Here is a 12,699-nt window from a genome sequence, read left to right on the forward strand (position 1 = left end):
GGTGTCCTTAAGTCTAGTTAAAATCTTTGCTCAAAACTCTGCAATTACACTGATGAGAGGATATAGCTTCATTCATTTTCTCAAAAGGGAAACATGGATATTACCTTTTTCCCATTTGGGACAAAAAGGAAATGGAGTCCATATACTTTCTGAAAAGGGATTTCCCACATTTATCTTCTCTTTCCCAACTGGCCATGTTGAGAGCAGGGACACAGTAGGAAGCATATATCTCCAAGTTTACGTGAAGGGCTAGGTCAGGCAAAGAGGATGCTTTTAATTAAGAACCAAATGGTACCTTTAATTATCTCCAATGTTTTCTGCGGTACGCGGGCCTCTCACTGTTGTAGCCTCTCCCGGTGCGTAGTAGAGGCTCCAGACGCACAGGCTCAGCGGCCATGGCGCACGGGCCCAGCCGCTCCGCGGCATGTGGGATCTTCCCGGACCGGGGCACGAACCCGTGTCCCCTGCATCGGCAGGCGGACTCTCAACCACTGCGTCACCAGGGAAGTCCATCTCCAATGTTTTAAATAGGATGAGTACACTGCCGGTGGCTTAAATCGGAAATCATGGATCAGAAAGGTGGTCACCACAAAGTTGATATAAATTCCTGGAGCCATCTAGAGGGGAAAGGAGGACAAGGGGAGGAAGGATCAAAAAGCAGGTTTCAGAGAGCACACCCTTCACATCAGCACTAATGGAAAGTAGGCTTGTGCCTGAGGAGATAATGGACCAGCCCACCTGAAGAAATAAGCCCTCTAAATGCCTAAGGCAAATTGGTACCTGCCCAAGAAACATCTCAGCAGGTAGCAATGGGGCAGTTCAGTCAGACATGGCTCCTACCTTCCTACCCACATTTCCTTCACCACTCTTAAACTTCTCAGAGAAGTGGAATGCACTCCGGCTAAGCCTATCTGGAAACTCTTAACTTCCATCCTCATGGAAAGAAAAGGATTTTGAAAAGAAAATTTAAATGAAACTTCAAACCTCATTAACCATGCCTCCAGGGGCAGGCTACTGGCAATGAATCACAGGCTACCCTGTCTACTGGGAAATGTAAGCTGACACTGGAGTTGAAATGTTAGAGCCAACCTGGACTCATAGCTCCCGCTTTGGGTGAGAGGCAGTGAAGCCCAGAGCCTGTAAATGGGCTCCTCTGCTGCACCCAAAATGCACCTTTAACAAACATGAGGAAAACTTGTTTTTGTCACTCTGCTAACTCTCCCTCCAAGATTTATTTGTATTTATCAAGCATTTCCATTTTATGTAAGCAAATGCATTAATAAGGGAATAAAGTCTTTCTTCATTTTGCTTTCTGCACCAGATGAATTTCTCTGACCTCTGAACTTCCAGTAAATTGCCGTAACATTCAGGAAGGCCAAAGAGTCAAGAAAACTAAGTCTTGATTGGGAAGCCATACATATATATATACACATATATATATATACACACACACACACATATATATGTATGTATATGTGTGTATATGTGTGTGTGTATATATACACACACACACACACACACACACATATACACACATATACATGTACGCACAGGTGCTAGGAAGGACAATAATCATATCATATGCTTGCATAGTGTTTCTTAATTTTTCCAGAGAAACTTCACATCTATTATCCTCCTCAGTGCAAGCATCACCCTTTCTTACCTGAAATATTTTTCAGATATTAAAATGCAGTTGTGCTGTAAAAAAGAATGAAATAATGCCATTTGCAGCAACAAGGATGGACCTAGAGATGATCATACTAAGTGAAGTAAGTCAGACAAAGATCATATATAGTTCTACGTGGAATCTAAAAATAAGGTACAAATGAACTTATTTACAAAACAGAAATAGAGTCAGAGGTGTAGGAAACAAACTTATGGTTACTGGGGGAAAAGGTGCAGGGGGGATAAATTGGAAGATTGGGATTGACATATATACACTACTATACATAAAATAGATAACTAATAAGGACTTACTGTATAGCACAGGGAACTCTACTCAATATTCTGTGATGACCTACATGGGAAAAAAATCTAAAAAAGAGTGGATATATGTTTATGTATAACTGATTCACTTTGCTGTACAGCAGAAACTAACACAGCATTGTAAATCAACTATACTCCAATAAAAATTTTAAAAATAAAAATAGAAAAATGCAGTTGTAATTATTTCTATCAGAAATGTCAAGCTGAAAAGAGCAAATTCCGGTGTGCTTTCTGGTAATATTTCTCTCTTTTAAATTAGATTTAACAAGCAGTCTTTATGAGCTCAATGGAGAACACCACAGTGATAAGCCTCCCTTTCTTTCCACAATTACCAACATGGAATTTCTACAACCACAGTTTTCTATCTCTTGTTTTCACCAACTTGTCATACAGACAGCCTGTCTTTCCCCAGTCTAATTTCCTAGCTGCACCCTAAGTCCACTTTGTCATCAAAGTTCACATTGACTTTTCCAACACTTTTTCCCTAACGGTAAATGGCATTGCTAGATTTTTACAGTCATGGCAGACACATAAATTTGCAACTAATAAAATAACTAGAATAATAATTATTACTATTTATTGAACACTTTGAGTATGCAAAGCTACTCAAAGTATATGCCAGGCACTTATAACTACATGCTGAAGTAACTACATGGCAAAGTAATTATTACACCAATTTCATAAATGACCAAACTGCAGAGAGGTTACTTATATAGCTTTATATTCTGACTAACCAAAAAATTAGAGATTCAAAATGAGGTCTGTTTGGTAAAAATACCCATACTCTTAAACATTACACACTATCTCATGAATAGACAGGAGTCCACCTCTTCCTATTATCAACAAATCCTTACTTTGACTTGACATTACTAGCCAAGAAGAAAGAATACCCAGGATGATATCTAACAAGTATTTTGTTTTTGTTTTTGTTTTAACCATGGCCATGATTACCACTGCCACTGTTGCTGCTGCTAACACATCTCTTAATTACTCAAATGCTGTTAATGTGTCTCTTAATTTCATGTTTTATAAACAATAATATTCACTAAGAAACTCTTAGCACAATCAAATGTGCCTACGCAAACACTCTGAATATGTTTTAGAAATTCTTAGAATAATAATTTTGATATCATTTCTTATTAGTACTGCATTGATATAAACTGGCCAATCTTCATGGAAAGCATCCATTATAGATGCCTACCATGTTATTTTGACCTTTCTTTTGCATACATTTTGTTGCTGTTGATGTGTGTTTTTAAAGTTAATTCCCACCTCCACGCTACCCCCATTGTCTAGGTATTAGACAAAGTGTTTTGCCCTAGTGGAAGTTCAGCAAATGTTTGTTTGATTTGACTTGAACCATTAGAGATACATTCATTCCATAAAATGCACAGAACTGTGAAATAATCCATCCAGCGAGCTGTTAATCTGCTCAACTATCAATTAAGGGCACAGCCATCCATAACAGCAATCATTAAAGACTACTAAGTCATTTATCTTGAAGTCTGTAAAACAGATTTCTGTTGGCAGACTTGGACAGCTCAAAGCATCTGCAACATGAATGAACAGGTCAATAATCCATACATTAAATGGTCACTAAGTACTAAAACTCTTCGAAATGATAGGCCATTAAGGCTAAGTCAGTTTCATTTATGGATTTAAAACTCACTTTCAAATAGTCTCTAGATATGAATTTCTATGATACATCACTCAGGATGTACTGAGAAAGTATGTGTTCATTCATTTCCCCAAAAAGTATGTATTGGGTACCTGCCATATCAATGTGATACAGTTTATGAAATGTACAAGAAAAGAAGGTTGTCCTTAAAGAGCTTATAATCTAGTTTAAGTGTTATCTAAATAGATTATATTTAAAAAACTTTTTTTTATTGTCTGTTACAACGTTATGTCTTCTGCCACCGCAGGCTCACCCACATTCCAATTATAACAACCATACCCCTTCCCACCCCCCTGGCCTGAGTGAACCAGAGCCCCCTAATTAGCTGCTGCTTTAATGCTGTCCTGTCTGGATGGGAACAGAAGCCTGAGGGCAACCTACACACAGAGGTGAAGCCAAAACCAAAGCTGAACCCCAGGAGCTATGCGAACAAAGAAGAGAGAGGGAAATTTCTCCGTGCTGCCACAGGAGCAGTGGATTAAATCCCCCCATCAACGTGAGGTATGCTGCATCTGTGGAATACCTGAATAGACAACGAATCAACCCAAAATTGAGGCGGTGGACTTTGGGAGCAACTGTAGACTTGGGGTGTGCTGTCTGCGACTGACTTGTTTCTGATTTTTATGTTTATCTTAGTATAGTTTTTAGCACTTGTTATCATTGGTGGATTTGTTTATTGGTTTGTTTCCTCTTTTCTTTTTTTTATTACTTTTTATTTTTGTTATTTTAATTATTTTAATTATTTATTTATTTATTTATTCTTTCTCTTTTTCTCCCTTTTCTTCTGAGCCCTGTGGCTGACAGGGTCTTGGTGCTCTGGCCTGGTGTCAGGCCAGAGCCTCTGAGGCGGGAGAGCCGAGTTCAGGACATTGGACCACCAGGGACCTCCTGGCCCCACATAATATCAATCAGCAAGAGCTCTTACAGAGATCTCCATCTCAATGCTAAGACCCAGATCCATCCAATGGCTTGCAAGCTCCAGTGCTGGACGCCCCATGCCAAACAACTAGCCAGAGAGGAACACAGCCCCACGCATTAGCAAACAGGCTGGCTAAAATCGTACTAAGCTCACAGACACTCCAAAACACACCAGCAGACGCAACCCTGCCCAACAGAAACACAAGATCCAGCACCACCCACCAGAACACAGGCATCAGTCCCCTCCACCAGGAAGCCTACACAAGCCACTGAACCAACGTACGCACTGGGAGCAGACACCAAAAACAACGGGAACTACGAACATGCAGCCTGCAAAAAGGAGACCCCAAACACAGTAAGTTAAGCCAAAAGGGAAGACAGAAAAATATGCAGCAGAGGAAGGAGCAAGGTAAAAACCCACCAGACCAAACAAATGAAGAGGAAATAGGCAGTCTACCTGAAAAAGAATTCAGAGTAATGATAGTAAAGATGATCCAAAATCTTGGACAGAATGGAGAAAATATAAGAAATGTTTAACAAGGACCTAGAAGAATTAAAGAGCAAACAATGATGAACAACACAATAAATGAAATTAAAAATTCTCTAGAAAAAATCAATAGCAGAATAACTGAGGCAGAAGAATGGATAAGTGACCTGGAAGATAAAATAGCGGAAATTACTGCTGAGTAGAATAAAGAAAAAAGAATTGAGGACAATCTCAGAGACTGCTGGGACAACATTAAACGCACCAACATTCGAATTATAGGGGTCCCAGAAGAAGAAGAGAAAAAGATAGGGAGTGAGAAAATATTTGAAGAGATCATAGTTGAAAACTTTCCTAATATAGGAAAGAAAAGAGTCAATAAAGTCCAGGAAGCACAGAGAGTCCCATACAGGATAAATCCAAGGAGAAACACGCCAAGACACATATTAATCAAACTGTCAAAATTTAATTACAAAGAAAAAATATTAAAAGCAGCAAGGGAAAAACAACAAATAACAAACAAGAGAATCCCCATAAGGTTAAAAACTGACCTTTCAGCAGAAACTCTGCAAGCCAGAAGGGAGTGGCAGGACATATTTAAAGTGATGAAAGGGAAAAAACTACAACCAAGATTACTCTACCCAGCAAGGATCTCATTCAGATTTGACGGAGAAATTAAAACCTTTACAAACAAGCAAAAGCTAAGAGAATTCAGCAACACCAAGCCAGCTTTACAACAAATGCTAAAAGAACTTCTCTAGGCAGGAAAGACAAGAGAGGAAAAGACCTACAATAACAAACCCAAAACAATTAAAAAAGGGTAATAGGAACATACATATCGATAACTACCTAAAATGTAAATGGAGTAAATTCTCCAACGAAAACACATAGACTCGCTGAATGGATACAAAAACAAGACCCATATATATGCTGTCTACAAGAGACCCACTTCAGACCTAGAGACACATACAGACTGAAAGTGAGGGCATGCAAAAAGTTATAACATGCTAATGGAAATCAAAAGAAAGCTGGAGTTGCAATTCTCATATCAGATGAGATAGACTTTAAAGCAAAGACTATTATACAAGACAAAGAAGGACACTGCATAATGATCAAGGGGTCAATCCAAGAAGAAGATATAACAATTGTAAATATTTATGCACCTAACATAGGAGCACCTCAATACATAAGGCAAATGCTAACAGCCATAAAAGGAGATACTGACAGTAACACAATCATAGTAGGGGACTTTAACACCCCACTTTCACAAAAAGACAGATCATCTAAAATGAAAATAAATAAGGAAACAGAAGCTTTAAATGATACATTAAACAAGATGGACTTAACTGATATTTATAGGACATTCGATCCAAAAACAACAGAATACACTTTCTTCTCAAGTGCTCATGGAACATTCTCCGGGATAGATCATATCGGGGTAACAAATCAAGCCATGGTAAATTTAAGAAAATGGAAACTGTGTTAAGTATCTTTTCCAACCACAACAATATGAGACTAGATATCAATTACAGGAAAAAATATGTAAAAAATTTAAAAAACATGGAGGCTAAACAATACAATACTAAATAACCAAGAGATCACTGAAGAAATCAAACAGGAAATAAAAAAATACCTAGAAACAAATGACAATGAAAACATGACAAGGCAAAACCTATGGGATGCAGCAAAAGTAGTTCTAAGAGGGAAGTTTATAGCAATACAATCCTACCTGAAGAAACAAGAAACATCTCAAATAAACAACCTAACATTACACCTAAAGCAATTAGAGAAAGAAGAACAAAAACCCCCCAAAGTTAGCAGAAGGAAAGAAATCATAAAGATCAGATCAGAAATAAATGAAAAAGAAATGAAGGAAACAAAAGCAAAGACCAATAAAACTAAAAGCTGATTCTTTGAGAAAATAAACAAAATTGAAAAAACATTAGCCAGACTCATCAAGAAAAAAAGGGAGAAGACTCAAATCAATAGAATTAAAATGAAAAACGAGAAGTAACAGCTGACACTGCATAAATGCAAAGGATCATGAGAGATTACTACAAGCAACTATATGCCAATAAAATGGACAACCTGGAAGAAATGGACAAATTCTTAGAAAAGCACAACCTTCCAAGACTGAACCAGGAAGAAATAGAAAATATAAACAGACCAATCACAGCACTGAAATTGAGACTGTGATTAAAAATTTTCCAACAAACAAAAGCCCAGGACCAGATGGCTTCACAGGCAAATTCTTTCAAACATTTGGAGAAGAGCTAACACCTATCCCTCTCAAACCCTTCCAAAATATAGCAGAGGGAGGAACACTCTCAAACTCATTCTACGAGGCCACCATCACCTTGATAACAAAACCAGACAAGGATGTCACAAAGAAAGAAAACTACAGGCCAATATCACTGATGAACATAGATGCAAAAATCCTCAACAAAATACTAGCAAACAGAATCCAACAGCACATTAAAAGGATCATACACCATGATCAAGTGGGGTTTATTCCAGGAATGCAAGGATTCTTCAATATACGCAAATCAATCAACGTGATAAACCATATTAACAAACTGAAGGAGAAAAACCATATGATCATCTCAATAGATGCAGAGAAAGCTATCAACAAAATTCAACACCCATTTATGATAAAAACCCTCCAGAAGTAGGCATAGAGGGAACTTACCTCAACATAATAAAGGCCATATATGACAAACCCACAGCCAACATCATTCTCAATGGTGAAAAAATGAAACCATTTCCTCTAAGATCAGGAACAAGACAAGGTTGTCCACTCTCACCACTCTTATTCAACATAGTTTTGGAAGTTTTAGCCACAGCAATCAGAGAAGAAAAAGTAATAAATCCATATCGGAAAAGAAGAAGTAAACTGTCACTGTTTGCACATGACATGATACTATACATAGAGAATCCAAAGATTCTATCCGAAAACTACTAGATCTAACCACTGAGTTTTTAAAGTGGCTGGAAACAAAATGAATGCAGAGAAATTTCTTGCATTCCTATACACTAATGATGAAAAATCTGAAAAAGAAAGAAGGAAACACTCCTATTTACCATTGCAACAAAATAAGTAAAATACCTAGGAATAAACCTACCTAAGGAGATAAAAGACCTGTATGCAGAAAAGTATAAGACACTGATGAAAGAAATTAACAATGCTAAAAACAGATGGAGAGATATACCATGTTCTTGGATTGGACGAATCAACAGTGTGAAAATGACTATACTATGAAAAGCAATCTACAGATTCAATGCAATCCCTATCAAACTACCAATGGCATTTTTCACAGAACTAGAACAAAAAATTTCACAATTTGTATGGAAACACAAAAGGTCCCGAATAGCCAAAGCAATCTTGAGAAAGAAAAACGGAGCTGGAGGAATCAGGCTCCCACACTTCAGACTATACTACAAAGCTAGAGTAATCAAGACAGTATGGTACTTGTATGAAAACAGAAATACAGATCAATAGAATAGGATAGAAAGCCCAGAGATAAACCCACGCACACATGATCACCTTATTTTTGATAAAGGAGGCAAGAATATACAATCGAGAAAAGACAGCCTCTTCAAAAAGTGGTGCTGGGCAAACTGGACAGCTACATGTAAAAGAATGAAACTAGAACACTCCCTAACACCATACACAAAAGTAAACTCAAAATGGATTAAAGACCTAAATGTAATGCCAGACACTATAAAACTCTTAGAGAAAAATACAGGCAGAACATTCTATGACATAAATCACTGCAAGATCCTTTTTGACCCACCTCCTAGAGAAATGGAAATAAAAACAAAAATAAACAACTGGGACCTAATGAAACTTAAAAGCTTTTGCACAGCAAAAGAAAACGTAAACAAGACGAAAAGACAACCCTCAGAATGGGAGAAAACATTTGCCAATGAAGCAAGTGACAAAGGATTCATCTCCAAAATTTACAAGCAGGTAATGCAGCTCAATATCAAAAAAACAAACAACCCAATCCAAAAATGGGCAGAAGACCTAAATAGACATTTCTCCAAAGAAGATATACAGATTGCCAACAAACACATGAAAGGATGTTCAACGTCACTAATCATTAGAGAAATGCAAATCAAAACTACAATGAGGTATCACCTCATACCAGTCAGAATGGCCATCACCAAAAATCTACAAAGAATAAATGCTGGAGAGGGTGTGGAAAAAAGGGAACCCTCTTGCACTGTTGGTGGGAATGTAAATTGATACAGCCACTATGGAGAACAGTATGGAGGTTCCTTAAAAAACTAAAAATAGAACTACCATACCCAGCAATCCCACTACTGGGCATATACCCTGAGAAAACCAAAATTTAAAAATAGTCAATGTACCACAATGATCATTGCAGCTCTATTTACAACAACCAGGATATGGAAGCAACCTAAGTGTCCATTGACAGATGGATGGATAAAGAAGATGTGGCACATATATAAAATGGAATATTACTCAGCCATAAAAGGAAACGAAACTGAGTTATTTGTAATGAGGTGGATGGACCTAGAGTGTGTCGTACAGTGTGAAGTAAGTCAGAAAGAGAAAAACAAATACTGTATGCTATGCATATATATGGAATTAAAAAAAAAATGGTACTGATGAAACTAGTGGCAGGGCAGGAATAAAGACGTAGACACTGAGAATGTACTTGAGGACACGGGCCAGAGGGGAAGGTGGAGCGAAGTGAGAATAGCATCGACATACATACACTAGCAAATGTAAAATAGATAGCTAGTGGGAAGCAGCAGCATAGCACAGGGAGATCAGCTCGGTGCTTTGTGACAACCTAGAGGGTGGGAGGGTGGGAGGGAGGTTCAAGAAGGAGGGTATATGAGGATACATGTATGCATATGGCTGATTCACTTTGCTGTACAAGAGAAACTAACACAGCATTGTGAAGCAATTATACTTCAATAAAGTTGTATAAAATAAAAGATATACTTCAGAAGGAAGAAACATGATCTCAGGAGGAAAATCTGAGATGCTAGGAGTAGTGAATAAAGAATCTGGCAAATATGTGGCTAGATCTCAACAGATTATGTAAAACAATAGATTTGAAGAAAAAAAACCAATAGATTTGGGTGATATAAAAATAAGTGACAATTAAAATACTGGATAACAATAATATAGAACATGGGAAGGATATGATCATGTTTAAAGAATTCTGAAATTACTTCATTGTTCATGAAGAGAGTAGGGATATTAAATTTAAACTTTAGTAACTTAAGTAGGCATATTAAAAGTTTTTGAGCGATCACTCAAAGAGCTACAGTGTATATAACTTCCAAAGCAGTGGGAATAGGGAATAAAACAAACAAAAACTCTAAGGATTCAATAGTGGCAGAAAAGAAAAAATAAAATATGAAGCAAAAAAGTAAGATGAGACGTATTAGAAGTATAAGTAATAATAAGTGTAAATGGTCTAAACTATTCAGTTAATAAGCAGAAATTGTAAAATTGGGTTAAAAATAAATTCACCTTTAGGCTATATACAAAAAATCACATAATACATAAGGACTCAGAAATACTTAAAATAAAAGGCTAGAAAAAGAATATATCACTCAAATATTAGACAGAAGAAAGCTAGATTAATGCCAGAAAAAAATAATTAAAAAAAAAATTTAGGAATAAAGAAAAGTTAATATATAATAATAAAAGTTTTGATTCATGAGGAAGATTTATCAATTTTAAACTTGTAAGTACCTAATCTCAACAAGCATGAGGCAAACAACTGACAAACCTGCAAGGAGAAATTGACAAATCCACCGCAGTAGTAAGCAATTTTAATATACCTCTCTCAGAAATTGATAGATAAAGCAGACAGAAAATGAGTAAGACAATAGAAGATTGGAAGAAAACTATAAACAAGTTTGATTTGACTGACATATATAGAATTCTGCATATAGCAATTTAGACATAGAGATACTTTATGAAAATTAGCCACATAATGGGCCAAAAGCAAATCTTATTAAATATCAAAGAATCATTATAATAAAGTCCATGTTCCCTGGCCACAGTGCAACTAAATTAAAATCAATAACAAGGCAAAACTATAGAGATTTTATAGATTATGTAAAACAATAGATTTGAAGAAAAAAGACAATAGATTTGGGTGATATAAAAATAGGTGACAACTAAAATACTGGATAATAATAGTATAGAACATGGAAAGGATATAATCATGTTTAAAGAATTCTGAAATTACTTCGTTGTTCATGAAGAGAGTAGGGATATTAAATTTAAACTTTAGTAACTTAAGTAGGCATATTAAAAGTTTTTGAGCGATCACTCAAAGAGCTACAGTGTATATAACTTCCAAAGCAGTGGGAATAGGGAATAAAACAAAAGTAACTGAGTTATTTGTACTGAGGTGGATGGACCTAGAGTGTGTCGTACAGTGTGAAGTAAGTCAGAAAGAGAAAAACAAATACCGTATGCTAATGCATATATATGGAATTAAAAAAAAAATGGTACTGATGAAACTAGTGGCAGGGCAGGAATAAAGACATAGACAATGAGAATGGACTTGAGGACACGGGCCAGAAGGGGAAGGTGGAGCAAAGTGAGAGTAGCATCAACATACATATACTAGCAAATGTAAAATAGATAGCTAGTGGGAAGCAGCAGCATAGCACAGGGAGATCAGCTCAGTGCTTTGCGACAACCTAGAGGAGTTGTCTCCCTGTCCAACTGCTAATGCCAGTCTTCACAGTCAGCCTAAGTTCTCTCTGCTCTGTCAATCTTTTTTTCAACTACATGAGATAACAGGTATGTTGGTTTTTTAAATGTATGCCGTCATGACTCTGAAGACTGGCAATAACTTGGGTAAGTGGTGAGATGGTGGGACAGCGTTTTAGGTGATGAAAATACAGTGAGCACATACACACGTGAGGATAGAAGCATACTTGGGTAGCTGTCCACTGGCCTATGTGAAATGAAAAAGACAGATTCCTTGGAAGGACCAGTGCGAGGACAGGTTGAAGAGGAGGTTGGAACCCAATTGTGCAGGGACTAAATGCCAGAATGAGAAAGTTGGGCTTTATTCTCTAGGTTCTGGGACTTCTTTAAGGTCTTTGAGTGTAAGAATAGTGTACTCCAGTGTCATTTTCAGAAATTAATATGGCAGCCGTGTATGAGATAAATTAGATAAGCCTAAGAGTAAAGACAAGAAGACAAATAAAGAGGTTTTTAATTATGGAGGACTGAAGCAACAGGAACCTAAACATGGATGGTGGGGAGAGATAGAGAAAGGCTCAGATTTAAGAAACATTACAAAGGAATCACAGGAATAGATTATAAAATTGGAATGTGCTCCTATTCCACTAAGATGTAGACAAAATAAAAGCGTATGAAGGGTGAGTAAAGGGAAAATCTGGAAATTTTCAATCATATTTCTAATTGTAACAATATTGATGATGACTGACTTTTTAAAATCTACAAGCCCAACCTCTGGCGATAATCTTCTTTCAACTATACATGAGCACATCTTTTCAAATGCGTCTGTTCAATAGAAGACTTTTGCCCTTCCCCCAGAAATACCACAATCAGCAGCCTCTGCATGGAATGCAAATTATAGTATTAAGAAGCTGCTGTTAG

The 12,699-nt window shown here is 36.9% G+C and overlaps 1 long non-coding RNA gene across 1 annotated transcript in view; it reads right to left on the reverse strand.

The window, feature by feature from the left end:
• Nucleotides 1-432: 432 nt before the first annotated feature.
• LOC113611411 (uncharacterized) overlaps nucleotides 433-12,699 on the reverse strand; it is a 242,062-nt gene continuing 229,795 nt past the window's right edge. Inside the window, exon 3 of the long non-coding RNA XR_003429457.1 lies at nucleotides 433-617. This is a non-coding gene — a long non-coding RNA (uncharacterized LOC113611411). The remainder of the gene's footprint in view (nucleotides 618-12,699) is intronic.

Source organism: Aethalodelphis obliquidens, unplaced genomic scaffold (genome assembly GCF_003676395.1).
Source record: "Aethalodelphis obliquidens isolate GAN/ISIS:26980383/991018 unplaced genomic scaffold, ASM367639v1 scaffold3, whole genome shotgun sequence".
NCBI classification, from domain to species: Eukaryota; Metazoa; Chordata; class Mammalia; order Artiodactyla; family Delphinidae; genus Aethalodelphis; species Aethalodelphis obliquidens.